Below are 12,368 nucleotides of genomic sequence, written 5' to 3'. Positions count from 1 at the left end.
TGGAATCTGAGAGGAGCCACAAATTTCCTTCCACCCAGCATTCCCCCAAGTCTCCCGATAAAAATGATACTTCACTTGTGTGGGTAGGCCTAGCGCCCGCGACAGGAAACGCCCCAAAGCGCAACGTGGACACATCCAAATTTTTGGAAGAAAACAGAGGTGTTTTTTGCGAAGTGCCTACCTGTAGATTTTGGCCTCTAGCTCAGCTGGCACCTAGGGAAACCTACCAAACCTGTGCATTTCTGAAAACTAGAGACCTAGGGGAATCCAAGGAGGGGTGACTTGCGGGGCTCGGACCAGGTTCTGTTACCCAGAATCCCTTGCAAACCTCATAATTTGGCTAAAAAAACACATGTTCCTCACATTTCTGTGGCAGAAAGTTCTGGAATCTGAGAGGAGCCAAAAATTTCCTTCCACCCAGCGTTCCCCCAAGTCTCCCGATAAAGCGCCCGTGACAGGAAACGCCCCAAAGCGCAACGTGGACACATCCAAATTTTTGGAAGAAAACAGAGGTGTTTTTGCGAAGTGCTTACCTGTAGATTTTGGCCTCTAGCTCAGCCGGCACCTAGGCAAACCTACCAAACCTGTGCATTTCTGAAAACTAGAGACCTAGGGGAATCCAAGATGGGGTGACTTGCGGGGCTCGGAAAAGGTTCTGTTACCCAGAATCCTTTGCAAACCTCAAAATTTGGCTAAAAAAAACATGTTCCTCACATTTCTGTGGCAGAAAGTTCTGGAATCTGAGAGGAGCCACAAATTTCCTTCCACCCAGCGTTCCCCCAAGTCTCCCGATAAAAATGATACCTCACTTGTGTGGGTAGGCCTAGCGCCCGCGACAGGAAATACCCCAAAGCCCAACGTGGACACATCCACATTTTTGGAAGAAAACAGAGGTGTTTTTTGCGAAGTGCCTACCTGTAGATTTTGGCCTCTAGCTCAGCCGGCACCTAGGGAAACCTACCAAACCTGTGCATTTCTGAAAACTAGAGACCTAGGGGAATCCAAGATGGGGTAACTTGCGGGGCTCGGACCAGGTTCTGTTACCCAGAATCCTTTGCAAACCTCAAAATTTGGCTAAAAAAACACATGTTCCTCACATTTCTGTGGCAGAAAGTTCTGGAATCTGAGAGGAGCCACAAATTTCCTTCCACCCAGCATTCCCCCAAGTCTCCCGATAAAAATGATACTTCACTTGTGTGGGTAGGCCTAGCGCCCGCGACAGGAAACGCCCCAAAGCGCAACGTGGACACATCCAAATTTTTGGAAGAAAACAGAGGTGTTTTTTGTGAAGTGCCTACCTGTAGATTTTGGCCTCTAGCTCAGCTGGCACCTAGGGAAACCTACCAAACCTGTGCATTTCTGAAAACTAGAGACCTAGGCGAATCCAAGATGGGGTGACTTGCGGGGCTCGGACCAGTTTCTGTTACCCAGAATCCTTTGCAAACCTCAAAATTTGGCTAAAAAAACACATGTTCCTCACATTTCTGTGGCAGAAAGTTCTGGAATCTGAGAGGAGCCAAAAATTTCCTTCCACCCAGCGTTCCCCCAAGTCTCCCGATAAAGCGCCCGCGACAGGAAACGCCCCAAAGCGCAACGTGGACACATCCAAATTTTTGGAAGAAAACAGAGGTGTTTTTGCGAAGTGCTTACCTGTAGATTTTGGCCTCTAGCTCAGCCGGCACTGTGGAATCACGTTCTCCTGGATCCATTTGGACCTAGTAGACCCTGTGATACACAATGAAAATACAGGCCTGTTTCTGTTGAACACATTAAAATGTTGAATTAACTAGGCCCTGAAGAAATGTCTATTGTGCTTGAAACGCATTATGTTGCAAGGCTTGCTAAACTGATGGCCATCATGAGACACCACCGCATGCTAGCTTGCGAAATCCTCACTGCTAAAAGTACTAACGTATGCACTTATGGTTCCTCTTTCTCCACATATAGATGTATCACAAGACATTTGATTCAGAGGACATTGTGCAAGCTTCCTGTTCATGATTCTAACCCTTATATGGAACATCACGTGTGCTATATAGAAACATTTAATCATACGACATTATCAAGAACCAATGAAAATGTATTCAAATGTCTGCGGTTTAATGCTATAAAAGATCATGCATTACTTCTTTGGGCAGACTGTTCGAGCTAGATTTTGCTCGCTCACGTCTCCGTGTACACGTATTTCTTATTGTGTCTTATTAGTTCTTATTAAAAGTAATCTAAAGAAGAGCGGCTGGTCTCGGTTTGTTTCCTGAATTGTCTGGATCTGGAATACTCTGACTGGGCTTCGATAACTTGGCTTCGACATTTGGTGGAGAATGGAAGAATTGCGGTCTCGTTCAGCGAATAGTTTCCTTCAGCCCGGCTCCTGTTTCGGTTGGGGCGACAGCTGACCCATTGGACAGGGCCCCTCCTGCGACGGAGTCTGGAGCTGTCGTGAGTATCTATTGCTGCTTCGTGGTCCTGCTCTCGCTGTTTGCTCTACTGTTTTTCCGGTGTAAATATTGCGAAACAGGGAGGTAACTGGGGTGTTTCGTTAATATGTTTCATGCATAGAGTGGTTATGCATTTATGCTTAATATTTCTATTTGCCGTACCCCTTAGCCAGCTTTTTGTAATGACATCTTTTTATTTCTCTGTCTCCGGTGGCATGCCAAGGGCATTTCTTCCTCTGTTGTCCTCTGTTGCGGGCTCCGATAATGCACCTCGTGAAAACATTCAGATAGTTAACTATAGCTGTCCGCCGGCTGCTAGCATTCTGTGTTAATTTGGTTCTTCCATTGTATTACACCATTTCCTTCCTCCCTGCGCTGCAGCTGTATACTTAGAATAGCTTCCTGTATTTCATGTAGCTTGTTACTGTTAAAAAAAAAAGAAGTCCGAGGAATAGAGGCAACTAGCGGTGTTGCTTCAGAACACAGTGCGAGTCGCTGTTTGAGGTCCCCAGCCGGAGGGGCTGGGGCGGATAACTCTGGTCAGAGAGGGTGTTGTAAAAGGGCGTTGCCCAGATATGGGATGGTAGTAGTCCGTTCCAGGTTCTATGTGTACATTTAAGAGGAACTGGCATGTGATTTCAGCTTCCTTGTGTTTATAGGAGTGATAGTGTTTCATTCCAGTAACTGGATGATTGTGGTTCATTCCAGTGGAGCAGGCAGGCTCTGTTTGTTGTGTTAAAAAATTGTTATGTTATCTGTTTCCTGTAATATTGCAGCTCTTTGAACAATGCTTATGGCATATTGAACTATCGGCTACTCATGTGAAATGGTGTAAACTGTAGAAGTGGTTTTTGAGGTATAAATCAATGTGTGTGTAAAAGTGGTTTTTGAGGTATAAATCCGTGTGTGTGCAAAAGTGGTTTTTGAGGTATAAATCCATGTGTGTGTAAAAGTGGTTTTTGAGGTATAAATCCGTGTGTGTGCGAAAGTGGTTTTTGAGTTATAAATCTGTGTGTGTGCGAAAGTGGTTTTTGAGGTATAAATCCATGTGTGTGCAAAAGTGGTTTTTGAGGTATAAATACGTGTGTGTGTCTGAAAGTGGTTTTTGAGATATAAATACGTGTGTGTGCGAAAGTGGTTTTTGATTGATGAAGGAAGGGTTGACAACAAGGTGGTGTACTGTAATTTATTTTGACTTCATGCATTTGCGATTTAGGATAAGAATTTTTAGAAAATTTAAGACTAGGTGGGTGGACTCATGGGCGACATAATACAGATTTTTATGACAATTGACTGATTTAATCTGCAAACATCACACAGTACAAACACACCCCCTGCACTCACTACATATTGATACAAGGGTTGGGAGTAGGATCACCCCACAGGGCTAATTGTACTGTGACCCTTGTCTATGGTTCTGCCGTCACATGTGGTTGCTTGACTTGTTCACCGCTATTGCATTATCTGTGTGTCACTGGCCAAGGATCTGGTCCAGCTTCCAATATCATACAGCCGCACCCTGTCCCTCCTGACTATTCTGTCATCTCTTGATTCACCCCAAAGGACGCCAGTGTGGACGCCGTCACTAGCACCTTGGGTACTGTCTGATTTCAAACTTTTTGTGAGCTAAGGTGGACATGGCTGGCTGAAATTGTGGCATGGATGCAGACCGGCTTGCTTCCTGCTTTTACTAATCAATAATTGCGGCTGGCAAAGAGAGGCTGCGTGTGTGAATATACCCATTGTTATCCCTTCTGTGTCACGGGGTATGAGCGGTGTAAAAAAAATACACCGACATCCTACTGTTTTCTGGAACGATTGTAATTGTCTTCGTGTTATGTAACAAAAGGCTAGGGTAAGACAGTCACGAGGAACCCTCTTAGTAAAGGCAAAGTAGAGACACATCAACATAGCCCCAAGGACAGTCCAGCGTACCAAATAGAGGCGAAAGAAGGCCTATAGGCACTACTGTACTTAGACTTTGACTTTGCAAGGAAAATGACAGTAGTGTTTCTGTAGCTTTGCGGACATGTGTGGTGCTTTACAATGCTGCCTACATGCTAGTTGCATATGGGATGTGCATTGAATGTGGGGCTGTCCTGTATGTGGAGGATAAAAAAAAAAATCCATAGGGGCTTGTCAAGCTCTCTTCCTGTGACAAGTGCACAGTCACAGGAACAAAATATCGATTTTGTTTGAAGACATTTGGGAAATACACTACAACGTGAGGGCACCACAGCAGGGACCAAACACTCTGAGCTGCCTCTACAACAGCAGGCAGAGACGGAACGTGAAAGCCGCACCCTGGAATGGCGTTTGATGGATGAGGAAGTGAAAAATAAAAGCAAAATGTAAGAGACCTTGTGAAAGAATTAGACAGTTATTCCATAGCCAGGGTAAAGAGGAAGTGGCTAATGCAATAAGAAAAAAATGAACAGAAGTACGAACAGATATCAAATAAAATGGAAAAATGTATTGGCAAGGGGCGAGAGGGATCACACAATTTACTATGGGATATGTCCACGTATGCACATCACACAATGCATAACATCAAGATGTGGAAGGAGGTGCTCAGCAATACAAACACACAGCTGGAGATCACAAGAGACAGTCTCTCGACGTACATAAAAATGTACAGAGTTAAACAGAATAATAGCCATGGGAAGGGCTGCTTTGGAAGGATCTGGATACATTGTTTAGCATTATTGTACCATGAGATTGGTGGGAGGATTGTAAGAAGGCGATACACTGGCCTGAAATATGTGGCCACTACTCCAATTACTACACTATAATTTGACACTACACTGAGTATGGGAAAGGTTTGCAAGTAGACAAGGGATGGCTGTAACATGCTTACACACTGTAGAAAATTTAAGTTTAATTGTTAAGTTATCACACGTAATAAGACACAAAATTCAGACTTAATTACTTGTTATTTGCTTTAAAAGTACTGCAAAGAGCATTGTACAGCAAAAAAATAAAAGCGTCAAGATAACTCCAGTGATTAATGTACCTTCTGGGGAGGAATGAGAGTTTTGGACAGTGGCAGTGGATGGCACAGTGGGTTACTGCTTTTGTCACAGAGATTCTTTAGTTACTGTACAGTTCATAATAGTAATCTAGCACATTGAGCTATGAACTGCAATTAAGGAGCTGCATGCCAACTGCATAGCACAAATTAGAAAGCTGTTTTTTCCCAGTCTTTCATTTTAAAGTGCTGTAAAGTGCTCCAACACCTACACTGGTATGAGAGATACTATAATAAAAATTAATTAAATGTGACAAAAAGGATAGGGAGAGAAGAGAGGCACTTATGGTTAAAAATTGAAAAGTTGGTCGCCAAGATGCAGCACCAACATTTCCAATAAAATGTTTAGATTTTTGCATATTTTTTCAATATAAAAAGAATGATTTCATGTTTGAAATTTAAATTGTGCAAATTGCTTGGGGGTACCTGGCTTCCAGTAACGTTTCACTGGTGGTCCCCAGGAGTAAAAAGGTTAGGAACCACAGGTGTACAACAAATTAGAACTTTCTTATGTAGGGATTACATTTAAAAATATTTGACCCATGCAAAGGTTGCCAAAATTCTTACAGTGAACAAATTTAGTCTGGAGGGAACAGAGGATTCATTTGCAGCAGTTAACAATATGTTGTCAGGAGTGTGGAATTTTATAAAATGTCTAAATTGTCCATGGGACAGTTTGTGTCATCAGTCTACTTGTCCTGTAAAAAGACATGCATATTTTCCTCCTGCTAAAATGGTGTTTACAAATATTGTCTAGGAGTTCGATTTCCTGGTCTGCCTCATTAAATGCTAGCTCATGTATAAAAGCTGTAAATTTGCACTAATGCAGGAACAGATACCATGGGTGTACTTTGTGATTTTTTTTGAGAATTCTGCCATAAACTGGTTATCACAGATCTTTTGTTATTTGAATTCTGTCTCTCTGTTTATTGGCTGGCTTCAGTGGTAGTGACACCATTCTGCTCTTCCATACGAAGAATATTGGCACAAAGTAGTTTTGGCACAAAGTAGTTTTGTTCATGCCAGGAACTACTATGGCAATGTGTAACTTTGATGAAAAGGTTACATTGATTTTTCCTGTTATGAATATAAATGTTGGAAATACCACCATGCATCCGCACATTTTACTAAATGATGCTTCAAAGAAATGACACCTAAAACATCATGGTAGTTTAGCAGAATGTTTCTTTCCTAGTTACATTGTTTGTGAAGGTATTTTGAAAGCAAGGAATAACAAAATTTTGCTTTTATTTGTAGTTCCATACCCCTGGTTGTGTATTTCTTCATAGCTCTATAGAGTACATACTAATAATTTAGTCATGTTCAATGAAAGAAGAGATATAGAAATTAAAAGAAGTGTTAAATGTGATGAATTGTAAATAATATAAGTAAATAAGAGATATATAAAAATGTGGGTTATTGTTGGGGTGTAGAGTGAGTTAATGAAGTGATAACAAACTTCTACTAAGGTGTATTGATATTTAAAATAAACACATTAGTGCAGTAATAATTATTACACATGACGTGTTAGTGACTTATCTATTTCACTTAATGAGAGGCTAAAAGAAAATAACACAAGTGGATCTTTAAACATCTGCAGTACATGTAGTATGTTGAAGTCATGTGAGTGCAACAAGGGTGTCAAAAGGGCAATGAATGGGTATAAATGCAGCACATTTGTCACAAATGTGTTTTATTTTTATGGTATTTTATTTTGTGCATTTATCTGCCAGGTCCCGTCCCTATATTAAATTGTAGCAGTTAAGATTACCTTCCCCATTTCTGAAAACCACAGACTCTGGGCATGACTCCAAGGGCAAAGCCACGGATTGTTGCGATATGTTACCATGACGTTCCAAGTAGAAATGTAAAATAAATGTACAGCTGAATGGAATAGGATTTTTTTTTTTATATACACCCTGGACGCAGGATGTATGTATCTACGTAGGAGTATTTTTCTATCCATGTTTTTCCCTAGGTTTCAGAACATGGACGAGAAGATGTGGTTTCTGTATCCGTCTGTCTATGTTACGTTTTATGTTTTCATAATTAATGGGAGTCTTCCGTGGTACATCTTAAATGAGCGCAGTGAAATGGATTGCCTTCATGTGTTGGTAGATTGCAACTAAATATTCTCAAAAACTGGTTTTGTGTATTGAAAATACCTATATTAGGATAGAGTTATTACTACCTTAGGATGTGCTATGTAGTACTGCAATACAGCTATGAGTAATATACCTCTGATGATGAGGGTGCCAAATATAAATAAATAAAATAAATATAATATCTTAAAGGAACATCAGCATTTCAGAACATCACACTTGTACGAGAAAGGGGAAGTGACTTCTGATGGCAGTGATGCCTGCAAAGTCCCAACCCTTCCAGTATTGATGCAGAAATTCAGGGTGTTGAAATAGAATAATAGGATACAATGCTATGTTAAAAAATTATACTGGCTGTATACCAGTGTAACATGTGTTTTCTCCTGACCTTTGGATCACCATTTGTTTGGTGAAATAGTTTGTGTGAATATTCCACTGTTACTGAGTGTAATTGTTATTTATTTTTTAGTGTTTATTTGAGTTTAAGAGTGTGCTAGTTACCCCATAAACAAGTCAGATATGTCCCTTTATAAGATTTTGTGCATCTGCTGAGCGGTTCTAGATTGATGCAATACCGCTTGCTTCATTGGTCAAGAAAGGCACCCTTGACAAAGTTGTCAAAGTGAGCACCGACTGAGATACTGTTTGACTGGCCAATGAACATGTCTGGTGCTGAGAAGTTATTATCTGATAGGACATTTTGACAGCAGTTTGCCTTACCTTCAGCATTAGGTGCTGCAGGCCCTTCCTGGCTGGACAGCACTACCTGGACATGATCTCCAACAGGGAGATTGGGCTTGGGTCTCCTGAAAAGTAGGAGGGAATGACCTCCTGGATCCACAGCTATTACACCAAGAAGGTACACCACCGGAACACAACTGCATCCTGTAGACTGGGTGTGGGTAAAGGCCACACCAGACGTCACTGCCTTCAACTACGGTGGAGGGGACCATACCAAGTCCTGTTGACAACAGCCACAGCAGTCAAGTGTGAGGGCATCACATCCTGGGTCCATACCTCACACACCAAGAAGGCCGCTGGACCAAAGGACGACCAGCCGCCAACAAAGTTGCCAATGAGAGTAATGCCACCTTCACCACAGCGGTACAACCTTCGTTCGACAAGCGCCACCAGTCAACACTGACGGAACTGCTCGTGCTACACTCCCACAGGAGTCGGAGAGTGTAAGCGGGTTCCCCAGTACACCAGAGCATTGTTCTTGGACTGCTCGTGCTGCAACCCCACAGGAGTCGGAGGGTGCAAGCGGGTCCTCAAGACACCAGGATATTCTTTCAGAACTGCTCGTGCTACTCTCCACAGGAGTCGGAGAGTCAAGCAAGGCCACTTAAGTATTAAAGACATCAGGATATAAATGAACAGAATACTAAAAGTCTGCTAGAAAAAATTTGCGCCAAGAGGTACAGATCCCAGTCCTACGGAAGCGGCTGGTCACTAGGATCAGTGCGGTTTGTAGCCCCATTGGGAGGTGCCTCTTCCAATTAGGAATATAGCAAAAATAGGACAAAAGGGCCATCCCTCGGGACTATCGCATTCAACTCCCTTAGAACTGGACACTGGGATTCATCCCTTTATACTCTGCATAACTACAAGTGTCAAATAGCATTCAACGTCGCCCCGAAAATATACAGAAGGAATAGACTACTCGTGTGGCACTCCTACAGGAATAAGGAGGTACCAAAGGTTACATACCAATAGAACTGGTTTCAAGTGCTAGCCACATCTGACCACACCCTATAAGGCGACATGGATTTAAGATTACAACATAAGAAAAAGGAGCAGAAGAAGTGGCCTGTGGTGGTCACAGCATTACTCACCCCAGTAGCAGCTATAGTAATAACAACAATACTGATAGTATATAAAGACGACATACACATTCCATGGCTCGACCAGGAACACTACATCCCCAAAAATGGCCAAGGTGAAAGAACAACAGGTGGTGAGAACAACAATATCTCAAAATAACATGAGAGGGTGGAGGATAAAACAAAATGGGTGAAATATACAAAATGGAAAGAAGATGGAGAAGATTATAAGGACAATACATTTGTGCAAATGGTATCAATGTACAAAGAACTAGCAAATGTGTCTGATTGTTATATAGGTACCCACCTACCGACCACTAGCCAGGAGAAAAGAAATTACACTTAAATGCCCCTCACAGAATTCGTGGCACGTAACATATTAGATAATATGTTAGGGGGAAATTTAAAAGGAATGAGTACAGGGAAAAGAAAAAAAAAAAAGGAGAGAATAAGAGAAAATATAAACAAAGGAGAAATGAGGAGAAAAAGGGATGAGTCTGGTTTGGAAGATGAACCTTATGTAGGTGATATGCAAGGAAAATTGGTAGAAAGAGTGTCAAATAAATTGAAGGAAGAAGATAGAAGGAGAAGAAAGAAGTGTAGGAGATTAGAATTTAAAAAAAAAGAAGAAGAGAATGTATTGAATGCATTTACAACAGAAAGAGGGAAGGGTTACACTGAAAGGGATCATGGCTCAGAACAACGAATACCATGCCTGGCCATAGATACAGAAATAAAGGCACCATGGTGTTTCAAATGCTCAAGAGGTAACGCAAACACTAGCGAACACGGAATTGATGTGGGACATAGTATTTGCAATACAACTTTGAGCCTGGACTACAAAAGAAATGACACAACAGCAGAGCTACTGGAAGCATTTAACATAGGAAGAGATGAGGGTTATGTACAGGGGGAGAAGAACATAGATATATCACAAATATCCCTTTCGATACATAAGGAGAAGAAGGGGTCATGGTGTTTTCGATACCTCAAAGGCAGCATCCCAAGACCAAATACATTTTATGATAAGGTGTGTCGAATGGTTACACCAGTAAGGAAATGCCCTAACATACACCTCCCCAACCATAATAAGAGCAGCATAAAAGTAGGAGAAAGCACCTGCTCCAAATACTCTGATTTGGATAACATACGGAAGGGCCCAGAAGGTTTGACTATAGGTCTCTCAGCTCCAAGTGGAATATACATAGTATGCGGGACATCTGCATATTTTAGACTGCCTGCAGGGTGGCAGGGCTCCTGCTACCTGGCATTCGTACTACCCCGAATGTTGCATATAACAAATTTGACCAATGCAACATAAAAGGCACCGGGTAGGGTACGAAGAAGAAGGGCACCTACTTGGTTGGATAGGTTCATAGCAGTGGAAGGAATAGTTGTGATGCCATTAGGAATAGCGCATTCAGAATATCAAATACACAGATTGGCAGTATTGGTAGAAACATTAGCAAGTTCTACTGCAGCAGCTTTAGGTAACATTATTGAAGAACTTACAGACCTAAGAGCTGTTGTAATACAGAACAGACTTGCATTAGACATCATTTTAGCAAGAGCCGGTGGTGTATGTAACGTGATCCATCAGGAATGCTGTGTTTTAATACCAGACAACAGTGGGAATGTGAGGATGGCAATAGGGAAAATAGAGGTGGTAGAAGAAGGAGCAAGGGATGTGACGGATGTGACGGAAATAGGAGGAATACTAAAGGACATCGCAGCATGGTTCCGTGGTTGGGGATCCTGGCTGATAGAAGTACTGGTGGTGGGAATAGTAGGATTTATAACATTATGTGTGTTGATAAGGGTGTGTCCTTCCTGTTTGAACATGTTAATGAAGAAAATGTGTCATAAGGACACTGAGCACCATCATAAGAGAAGGCATGAGGATGAGACCAGGGAAAATGATGATATTGAAATGACACCTGTCCATCAGGATGATTAAACGGTCAATGAGTGTTTTCATTGGGTATCAGAGGGCGGAATGTGGAATCACGTTCTCCTGGATCCATTTGGACCTAGTAGACCCTGTGATACACAATGAAAATACAGGCCTGTTTCTGTTGAACACATTAAAATGTTGAATTAACTAGGCCCTGAAGAAATGTCTATTGTGCTTGAAACGCATTATGTTGCAAGGCTTGCTAAACTGATGGCCATCATGAGACACCACCGCATGCTAGCTTGCGAAATCCTCACTGCTAAAAGTACTAACGTATGCACTTATGGTTCCTCTTTCTCCACATATAGATGTATCACAAGACATTTGATTCAGAGGACATTGTGCAAGCTTCCTGTTCATGATTCTAACCCTTATATGGAACATCACGTGTGCTATATAGAAACATTTAATCATACGACATTATCAAGAACCAATGAAAATGTATTCAAATGTCTGCGGTTTAATGCTATAAAAGATCATGCATTACTTCTTTGGGCAGACTGTTCGAGCTAGATTTTGCTCGCTCACGTCTCCGTGTACACGTATTTCTTATTGTGTCTTATTAGTTCTTATTAAAAGTAATCTAAAGAAGAGCGGCTGGTCTCGGTTTGTTTCCTGAATTGTCTGGATCTGGAATACTCTGACTGGGCTTCGATAACTTGGCTTCGACAGCACCTAGGCAAGCCTACCAAACCTGTGCATTTCTGAAAACTAGAGACCTAGGGGAATCCAAGGAGGAGTTACTTGCGGGGCTCGGACCAGGTTCTGTTACCCAGAATCCTTTGCAAACCTCAAAATTTGGCTAAGAAAACAGAGGTTCCTCACATTTCTGTGGCAGAAAGTTCTGGAATCTGAGAGGAGCCACAAATTTCCTTCCACCCAGCTTTCCCCCAAGTCTCCCGATAAAAATGATACCTCAATTGTGTGGGTAGGCCTAGCGCCCGCGACAGGAAACGCCCCAAAGCGCAACGTGGACATATCCAAATTTTTGGAAGAAAACAGAGGTGTTTTTTGCGAAGTGCT

The 12,368-nt window shown here is 42.0% G+C and overlaps 1 long non-coding RNA gene across 1 annotated transcript; it reads left to right on the top strand.

Moving 5' to 3' along the window:
- The first annotated feature begins 1,688 nt into the window (after positions 1-1,688).
- Positions 1,689-11,938, top strand: LOC138293469 (uncharacterized). Its single transcript, XR_011203011.1, has 2 exons — positions 1,689-3,330; positions 3,403-11,938. It is a non-coding gene; the product is annotated as an uncharacterized lncRNA (long non-coding RNA).
- The last annotated feature ends 430 nt before the right edge of the window (positions 11,939-12,368 follow it).

Source organism: Pleurodeles waltl, chromosome 4_2 (assembly GCF_031143425.1).
Source record: "Pleurodeles waltl isolate 20211129_DDA chromosome 4_2, aPleWal1.hap1.20221129, whole genome shotgun sequence".
Taxonomy (NCBI): domain Eukaryota; kingdom Metazoa; phylum Chordata; class Amphibia; order Caudata; family Salamandridae; genus Pleurodeles; species Pleurodeles waltl.
Note: the sequence above shows the minus strand (reverse complement) of the source record. Positions and strands in the feature narration are given on the sequence as shown.